The sequence below is a fragment of the Lygodium microphyllum genome, chromosome 23 (genome assembly GCF_053477565.2).
Source record: "Lygodium microphyllum isolate KBCC chromosome 23, Lygodium_microphyllum_v1.1.10, whole genome shotgun sequence".
NCBI classification, from domain to species: domain Eukaryota; kingdom Viridiplantae; phylum Streptophyta; class Polypodiopsida; order Schizaeales; family Lygodiaceae; genus Lygodium; species Lygodium microphyllum.
The window spans coordinates 62,912,900-62,923,136 of record NC_141157.1 but is presented as its reverse complement, the minus strand read 5'-3'; the positions used below and the strand labels follow the sequence as shown (position 1 = coordinate 62,923,136).

The 10,237-nt window shown below is 39.3% G+C and overlaps 1 pseudogene; it reads right to left on the bottom strand.

The window, feature by feature from the left end:
- Positions 1-200: 200 nt before the first annotated feature.
- On the bottom strand, positions 201-6,133 carry LOC148016254 (uncharacterized; annotated as a pseudogene).
- Positions 6,134-10,237: the final 4,104 nt, after the last annotated feature.

Sequence of the window (10,237 nt, the reverse complement as noted above, 5' to 3'; positions counted from 1 at the left end):
AAGAGGAAAATTGTTTTCAGCCTCCACCCTTGTGTGTATTCCCCATTGTGCAAGCAAGAAAGCTTCAAGTGAGACTCCTTCCTTCTCTCCCACAATCTTGACAATGACCAGCAATAGCTTAAACAATAGCAGGTACTCATGGCAATGAATAGGGTGACAATAACCAAACATCTTAACTTGTTTTTAAACAGTATTTAAACTTAAGTGGAAAGGAAAACAAAAAGGCCCAATGAAACAGCATACCTCTCCAAAGCTTTTGGACTTGAATAAGAAGTCCCACTAGGTTGGGAGTCCAGAGAGCTCTGTGGTGTATGATGATCCTTGTCTGATGTCCCACCAGGTTCAATTGTGAATCTTCGGCTTGCTTTGAACTTGCTGGGATGAATAGTTGCACCCATCCTGATTCAAAAGAACAAAAACTTAAATCTCCACCCATCTTGATTCAAAACAATGAAAACTTAACTATTATGATTCACCCTCATCATTTTCTAGAATTGTCTCTACAACCTTGGCATGTGCCCAATACGGCAACCAAGACACGCTAAAATTTAATGCAAGAGTTGTACTCCTTACAAGCTGAGGTCCATAGTAACAACAGTACCAAAAGCACCCAATTCTTGTGTCTGAGACTTGTCACAACTCATAGGGGTTGAAGAAGTATTGTTTAGTTGCCCTTTTGAGTCAGTAAGTAGTATGGATGGATTGGATGTTTGCAATTCAGATTGTAAACTACAAAGTTTCTACATCATCTTGGTCAGAAGATTAGGAAGCCTCCAAAAAAATACACAATTGTCTCTATTGGCCTACTTGAAAACAATAAATCAACGGTACCAAGTGAAAAAACTGTAGTAAAGAAGCCAAGATCAGCATATATACAACTCTAAAGGCCACCTTAAACTTACCAATATTACCCGCTTGCAATCAAGCATGAAAGTTATCCTTGTTATTACTTCAGCATGACATTTCCCCACGGATAAAATTCTTCCATCTGATATGTGCATGCTCTTATCAAAATGCCAACATACTACATATGACCCACAAGGATCGATGAGAACCTACCTGTAATATCTCCGCACAATAAAAGTTAGTTGGTTAGTTTAAAAGTTAGTTAGTCAATTAATAAGTTAGTAAGATTACTAACTAAAGACTAACTAAGGTAAAAACTAACTAACATTAATTATTAATAATTTTTATTTAATTTAAAATATTTTATTTAGAAAAATCAAGAGTCGTAAATTTGATATTTTTCTCGAATTGGCAAGAACCGTAGTCACCCTTCATGTAAATTACAACGTGAACGAGACTTATGAGTTATATTAATCACTAGGTTAATGTGTATAGTTTGGATGGTCCAAAAATATTAAAATTTGGGCAAAGCTAGTATATTTTAGATATTTTAGATATTATCCTGAAAAAAGATATGGAGATTTTTAGAATTGGATGTCATTTAAAAGAAAAGACAAGAGATATTTTAGTTAGTTTGAAGATTTTATAAAAAGAAAAATAAAGAAAAGTGACTGGCGAAATCGCGCGCGCCGCGATCGCAGTTTACAGGCAGTAGACAGCACTTCAAACAGAGAAAAGAAGAAGGAGTGAACTGAGAGCTTTCTAATCAAGTGTCTTGGGGTTTTACCCCCCTTTCGGAGCCAATGGAACCATCAGATTTATGATCTGAGCATCAGATCACTGATCTTTTCAAGATCCCCCTCCATAAAGAGCTCTACTTCTCAAGCACAAGCCCTCTTCTCTAATTCACTATAAATATGAGGCATGGGAGATGCATAGAAAGCATAAGGAGACACCGAGAGGCTGCGAGAGAGAGGTACAGAAGAGGATACTCCTCCAAGAGATTGTGAGGAAGAGCTTGAAAGAGAGCTTGAGAGAGAGAGAGAGAGAGAGAGAGAGAGAGAGAAGAGTCACCCCGAGAGGTTGCAAGGAAGAGAATTAACTCAATTCCCTCTATCTCCATCCTCGACTAAACCATCTTCTCTTACACTCTCCCATCTTGAATCTATTCCACCTTCTTAATCTCTTGAGTCTGCCTACGGACGATGGCCTCCAAGCGAAGAATGTCGCGTGTGGATGACAATCCTGCAACTAGCAACAAGGCTTCGGGCAAAGGCATCACTGTCAATCCAACTGCGGTTTCAGTCGTAAGTAATGTATTTATAAATTGATAGTTGCTTGCTTTGATTCTCGTATGAGATACATTAGGCTCCATACTATTGCACGAGAATAGGTCATGGAAAAGGATAAATTTCATCTCACCTACTTGGAAGATGGAGTTTGTGAAGTGCATATATCAAGGGAAGATAATTGCACCTAGGTACATATGACTTATTTGCTAGTAGAGCAATTACAAGAAAGAATTAGTCAAGCATTATGAATGCCATAGTCATCAAAAGAACGACATTGAAAGATTGTGCACACAAGTGCTAGATTAAAGTATAGACAAGGGTTATAAATAGCATAATTGCTAAAAGAATATGGCATTAAGAATTATGAATAGAGAAGTACTAGTTTAAAGTCTAGATACTTCAGAAGTACTTAGCCTAAGAACCCAAATATTAAGAAAAACTAGATTCTAGCTCAATGCACGACCTATTGGAGTCTAATTACTTGAGATCATCTCGTACTTATCTTATTAAGTACTCACACGTTATGCCTATAACATGTTTGATATATGAGGATAATTTTCTAGTTGTCTCATGACTTGACTAAGAGCTAGTACAAGAAATTGATCATAAGGGTTACAACTAGGATGTCTTGAAATCCGTTGGATAACGATGACTTTTGCCAATCCATATCCAGGGTTGGGTTACCAATCAAGGTAAGTGATCTATAGAACTTACATCATGAATAGTGTTTGAACCCTTAACATATGCCCTAACCAAAGGAAGGAAGTGTTAAGAATCATTTTTGCATAGTATTGCTCTTAGATCCCAAGGGGGAGAGCAATTATGCAATGGGAAATATTATTTCATCTAGTCTTGCATTATTTTGGAAAGAATGCAATTGGTTTTGTTGGTTGATCGAACAATATCCTAGATGCTTTTACATTCAACTGGTTGTTAGTTGTTGTTTGGATTATTATTCCAAATGCTTGTGATTTATGGTAAATGCATGGCAAGGGTCTGTGATGACAAGTCCCCATGGGAATAAAGGAATGTTTTCTTGGAAAATGATATTAGGCTGAATGCCTTGTTTGTGCTTGATTCTTAAAGGATTTAATTAAGGAAGGATATATTGTACGGGTGGATCACCTCCATGGTCGCACCGCGTAATAACCCGAGAGGGCACTGCTCGATTCATGGGCCGAAGGTCGAGTGGTGAAAAGGCCAACCACGAGAATGATGTTTTGCTCCTAGACAGCTTGCGGGTCAGTTGGAGCTCTGGACACCCCTTGCTAGGTCTAGAATGGAGTTGAAGACCTCCGTGGCCCCCAACATCTGGGCATGTTGGGAGATCCTATTCTAGATAAAGGATTGAGTTTTGGTGCCATGTGAATTGGACCAGTTACTTCTGCAGGGCAGAAGGGATACTTCTGTTGGACAGAAGCGAAACATAATTTCTCCTGTATGGGCGGGAGACAAAGATTAACTTGAAGATAAGTTAAGGAACTTGTTTGATCTTGTTTGTCAATAGATTGCTTTGCTCTGTTTTCGTGTCTGTGCTATAATTTACGCGAACGAACCTTGTTCCCTAAAAGGCTTAATCAATGAAGCTGATTTTAAGTGTCACACATAAATGTGGTAGGACCTAATTAGAGAACTAAAGCTATTAAGGGAAGCGGGTGAGCGGAAACCCCGACGGGTCCGTCCTATGGCAGGGTGGTCCCAGAGAACTAGGAGGCTTCTCACAAGTTTTTATCGTCATTCGATCTTTAGGTATTGATAGGTTAGAACCCGATTCATGCCGTTTTAGTGGACCGGAATGGGACTATGCCCTATGGGCAGGGAGGTTGAGCAACGCATCCCTCTCGTTTCCCATTCTCTTTGAACCAAGTGCGGCATAGATCTGCTTCAGGTTGGGTATCTCTGCGTAAAGTAGAATGTCCAATACCCAACGCTAGAATGCTAATAGGAGACCTTGACAACTAGGAACCCAAATTTCAGGTCGATCCTAGTGGGTTTGGTCGTGAACGTTCCGTTGCGAGGCGAATTCGGGAAACCCTAGGCGACAAAACTCGGAACATTCCTTGGGAGTGCCGGGAAACGATGCTTAGATTCGTTTCTCGATAGACCGCTAAAAGAGTGCTTGGAAAGCCGATGGGTGGGCACCTCACACTACCATAAAAAGGAGCAAAAGACATCAGAAACTGTGATGACAAATATTGTACACAAACCCAATGTCTTAAAGATCAAAAGTGGCAAATCTGCAAACAAAAAAAGTGAGATATAAAGAGATGTGGCTTTTTGAATTATCTTCAAGTGGTCAACCTTAAGAAGAACAAGGTTCAATCCTTATTATATTGAGCTTTCTTATTTTAACAAAGCAGAAATCCTTGTAAAAACAACAATAATTTGATCTTATGCACCATTTGTAAAACACCAAAACACACACACCTTTTTTGCCCTATTCTTTACACTGTTCTAATTTCAAAATGTTTAGTAAATTGAGAAGGTTACAACAAGGACTTCGTTGTTCATACTTTTATGGGCTCGCCAACTTCTCCTTCTAGTTTGAAGCATCTTATAGACTTCCCATCAGCAAGATTGAGCATGTTCAACTTCTTATCCTGAAACCATACGAGACAAATAACTTAACATACTAGCCAATTATGTTTCAATATAAGACTTGTGGTAACCTTCCATGAAAATAACTTCCAACCTGTCCAACAATTACTACTAGCTTGTTGTATGGATCAATGTCCATATCATAAACTCTACCACGAGAATCCATTTCTTGATGATAACGTGTACTCTTGATGCCCATTGTCATTGCCTCTATGTTGTGAAACACCACTAAATCTATAGGCAAGTGGTTTTACAATTGGGCCAAGACAAAATAGACCTGAGAATCTTAAAATCGTGAGTAAAAACCATGACTTTAGGAGGAAGCCGTACTTGTCCACACTAGCGCTCAACAATTTGAAACCAGTACAAGCCAATTTTACTGCAATGATTGGAGTTGAATGATCATGTAATGTCTCGATGACATCAAAGTTTCTAAATTCAAAAATCAAGTGTGCTCAAAGAAGTACTCTATAAGACAAACTCTTCAATAGCACAAGACAATAAAAATATATGCCTCCAAACATGAACTCTGAAAGTGAATTAAATGACCACCATGTTGACAAAGGAATGACTGACTATGAATGTACAAGTCACAATACCTGCAAACATCATATATATGTACAAGAAGGTTTCTACCACCAAACGCCAAAAGGGGAATTTGAATGGCATTAATGGTAGCACCCATAAGGGCCACATCTCCAAAGCTCAAAGTAAGAATCTCTGCATCATGCGCTTCCTGCCAAGCATTACCACAAGTTCCAGTACAATATCACCAACCACCTATCAAATAATGCTGTTAAGTAGTGTCTTCCTAGCACCTTTAAGTCTAACAATGATGCTTAGTGAAAAAATAAACACGTTTGATCAACCATTGTTCACCTTGAATTTTACAATCTAAAGGGACTATAGATCATATAAATGAAGATTGCCATTCCGATCACCAGCTGCTAGATAATGACCATCTAAGCTGACACTTAACGAATGAAAGTCCTTACATGAGTCTGAAGGATCTCTTGACTCGTTTGAGACTGTCTTTGCTTTTGGTTCAACTCGCTTTTCTGCAGAGGAATAACCATTGTTTACCTTGAAGTTTGCAATCTGAAGGGATTGTAGATCATATACATGAAGATTTCCATTCCGATCACCAACTACTAGATAATGACCATCTAAGCTGACACTTAACGAACGAAAGCCCTTACATGAGTCTGAAGGATCACTTGACTCGTTTGAAACTATCTTTGCTTTTGGTTCAACTTGCGTGTTTGCATAGAAATTATAAGAATAGACTTGAGTAAGAACCACATAGTGAGGTCTACTACCAAACTATGATAGTCATGTTCAAGATGGCCATGATCCTCAAAAGACATACCACCATAATGGATGTGCATGTGTGTCATGACCACATTCCATATGTGCAGAAATTAAAGCAGTCCATAACACTATGCCTTGACTTGCTATCCTGTTGAACACATGTTGTGCTTCTGAAAGCAATCTACATTGCATGTACATATCCACAAGTGTGTTTCCCACATAAAGCTCTTTGTCCCAACCCTTTCTCCATACTTCAACATGTAGATCTCTGCCCACTTCCAAGGCCCCTATAGTGCCACAAGCTTTTATACCAAGAACCAGTGGTCAATAGATCCACAGGGACACATTCTAATTGCATTTGTTGGAAACACTTTAGCACCTCTTCATCGAGCCCATTTTCAGCATATCCTTTGATCAATACAGTCCAAGAAACCGCATCTCAAGCTAGAAGCCCATCAAATATTTTTTTCCCTTCAATTATGGAGCCACATCTACCATACATGTTAATTAATGCATTGCTCATTGAGAGATTTTCTGATCCTGTCAGTCAAATTTTGGCATGTAATCGCCCGCCCACTTCCAAGGCTCCAATGGTCGCACAAGCTTTCAATTAGAGAATGAAAGTGATAGTATCTCCTGATACACCTTCTAGCTACATCTGATCAAAATAGCCAAGGGCTTCTTCACAATGGCCATGTTCAACATATCTTGCAAGTAGAGCTATCCACAGGACAACATCTTTAACATGCAGTCTGTCAAATAGCTAGCATGCTTCTCTAGGCAAGTTGCATTTGGCATACATATCCACCAGTGTGGTGTTGACATGGAACTCTTGCTCCAAGCCTTTTTGAATGATTTCTACGTGTAGCTTTCAGCATGTTTTCACAATCCCTATGGTTGCACAAGCTATCAAGCAGTAAACATATGGGTGACAGCATTTTCATGCAATCCTTTGAGCTACATCTGTTTGTAAGAATCTAGTATTTCTTGATTGAGACCATGTTCAACATACCCTGCAATGAGCGTAGTCCAGGAAACCACATTTTGAACTAGTATCCTCTTGAAAAATTGGTGTGCTTCAGTGAGGGAGCAGCATTTCCCGTACGTGTCCACCAGGGTGCCATACACATTACTTTCTATATCCAATCCATGCTGAATGATATCAGTGTGTGTTTGCCTACACACGTCAACATCCTAGAGCCGAGAGCAGGCATTGAGCATGGCCACATACGTGAATTGACTAGGCTGTGCACAATGTAGGGGCATCTTGTGTTAGAGGTGGAAGGCATGGCGTGGCCAGCCGCAGTTGATGTAGGTAGAGATGAGGAAAGTCCAAGACTGCTCGATGGGGCAGGGCAGGCCATGGAGGAATACATGCTGAGCATCATGCAGGTTCCCTGAGGCGGCATGCGTAGCTACCAGGTAGTTGCCGAGGACAAAGTGGGTTTCCAAGTGCTAGAGGCAGAGGAATGCATGCAGCTTGGACGGCATTTCTAGTGCATTGGCAGTGCTATCGGAGGCAAATCTCTCTCTCTCTCTCTCTCTCTCTCTCTCTCTCTCTCTCTCAGAGTAGCATGTTTATTCTTTAACTTTGCAAAAAGAATTGGGAGCTTAGCCTTTCTAAAAACAATCAAGCCTGTATGATTAGTTATTTTTGCAAGCTTAAATAATATCATTGGGTGAACAAGCTACTACTCATTTGACTTTTTGTGTTCCATTTGACTCTTCACCTCTACTAACATCATAGTCAAAGAGTAGAAGTAACGGCAATAGTGTTGCCACCATGAAGCATATCTAAAGGCCTTTTCCCCCACTACCCCTCCATGACACTCAACTCCATTGAATAATTTTCTCATTTCATAAGCTAAATACATGAGCTCTAGGAAGGCATACCAATAGCCTCAAAATGAGCTTTGAGATGTAAACATGGTATGAGATTTTGCACACCTTGATTATTTGGTGGAATATTTTAATTTTGATCAAAACAAGTGGAGCCTCTCTTTGGTGGGTATTGCACTGTGACTAACTAAAATCAATTCATTTAGCTATGGACAAAGATAGTGGATCCCACCCTTGCATGTTTCTAACTATGATCTTCCCCTTCCATATTTAAAAGGTAACTAAAATCAATTCATTTAGCCATGGAAAAAGATAGTGGGTCCCACCCTTGCATGTTTCTAACTATGATCTTCCCCTTCCATATCTAAAAGGTAGGCATGCTTTGATAGTCCATGAATAGGGATAAGTTGCATGCTTTTGTAGTTCATGAATAGGGATAAGTTGGTAAGGGATAGGGATAAGTAATATTGATAAAAATAGCTTTGAGTTTAATAGTTGGCAATATGAACTCTTAAACAAATTTTAATATATGACAATTTCATCTTTTTATAGTTTCTAAAAATCAATGTTGCATGGATTACAAGCAAGGTGAATGTACATGATTGCAAGCATGGTGAATTGTTTTCATCTTATCAAGCATTAAGTGCAAGCTATAAATAGCAAGCATGGGTATTAAGGTTTCCTTTCAATTTCTTTTTTTTTGTTTATAATGTACTTTTAGCAAAATGCATGATAGTTAAAAATGAGAAAGCACTTTTCTTCTACAATTATGAGGTTTACATGCAAGGAGGATTTGCCACACAATCTAGTATGTTGAAGTCACCATCATAAACTGTGTTAGGATTATGCTCCATGACACACCACTTTGCTTTGTAGGGATTTATTCAAAAACACCATGCATAACAACATTCATATTGAACTATTTTAATTGCTCTACAATAACTACCGCAAAACACATACTATTTTAGATATACATAGGTATGCCCACAATTTTGTCAACGCATTTTAGAGCTTCATCATTGTGACCATTTTGCGCATTTCTTGCAAATCAGTGCAGTCCAAGAGAATCCACCATGAAAAATATGTTTGTCAAGCACTTGCTGTTCTTTTGCAAGAGCACCACATTTAACATACATAGTTATTAAAGTGCTTGCAACATAGGGGCTTCTTTCAAGTAACCCCCGTTTACAAATGTCCTCATGTAGCCTTGTGCCCTTAAATAGATCATTTTGCTTTGCACAAGCCTTCATCAGTCCCACAATGTGAGTAGTCTCCTTTGGAAAGACAACTCCTTCTCCTCTTCCCTTCACTCAATTTAAATGCGGACATTGATTCAATGTTTTTGACCTCTTCAAAAACCTAGGTTGGATTGTACCAGCAATCCAACCACAAGGCATCTACTGTCACTTTGTGCTTGAAAACTGGAGACCTTGCACTGGCCAGAGGTTAAAGTGGGGTGAAAGAAAAAGCCATGTCTCTATGAGAGCTCACAAGATTTCATGTTTTACAAATGTGGAATACATCATGACTCATAATAAAATATATTGGGGCAAGCCAACCTTGCTATTGCAATTGTCCTACTGTTGCGAGGGATCTTTGAATTCGATGTTGTCTACCTTGGGATGGTGTTGTCGAAGCTTATCATTGGGTTACGATGGCTGATCAATGAATCTTTGTTAAGATTCTTCCAAAGATTGTAGAAGTGTAGAGGAGCACCTAATTTTCATGTTGCACACTATCTTGGTTTTTCATGCTCAATAGCCTTAGGGCCACCATTGCAACTTGCAAGAATGGGTAGCTCACTTCTCCACCTTTGTCGAGATTTAAAATTTTCCTCACACATACAACCCTCTTTCTATCTATCTGTGTGTGTGTGTGTGTGTGTGTGTGTGTGTGTGTGTGTGTGTGTGTTGTGTGTGTGTGTGTGTGTGTGTGTGTGTGTGTGTGTGTGTGTGTGTGTGTGTGTGTGTGTGTGTGTGTGTGTGTGTGTGTGTGTGTGTGTGTGTGTGTGTGTGTGTGTGTGTGTGTGTGTGTGTGTGTGTGTGTGTGTGTGTGTGCACGCGCGCGCATCTCTCATATCTATCTATCTATCTCCCCTTGCATTTTTTTCTTTTGAGCACTAATTTAGACAAAGTGTGTTTATGTTCATTGACTCATAGACCTAGACATGTGTAAGCGTGTAAAGCTGCACAAGAGCATTTAGAGAGAGATCTTCATCTTAGATGTGCCTAGAGCATTTCAAAGCTTTATCGTGATGTCTATGTCTAGATATCAAGAAGTTAGGACAAGCCAAGAGACTACATGTGGTGCTATAAGCTTTTTTTGAACACTTCTTGCACTTTTACAAGCAT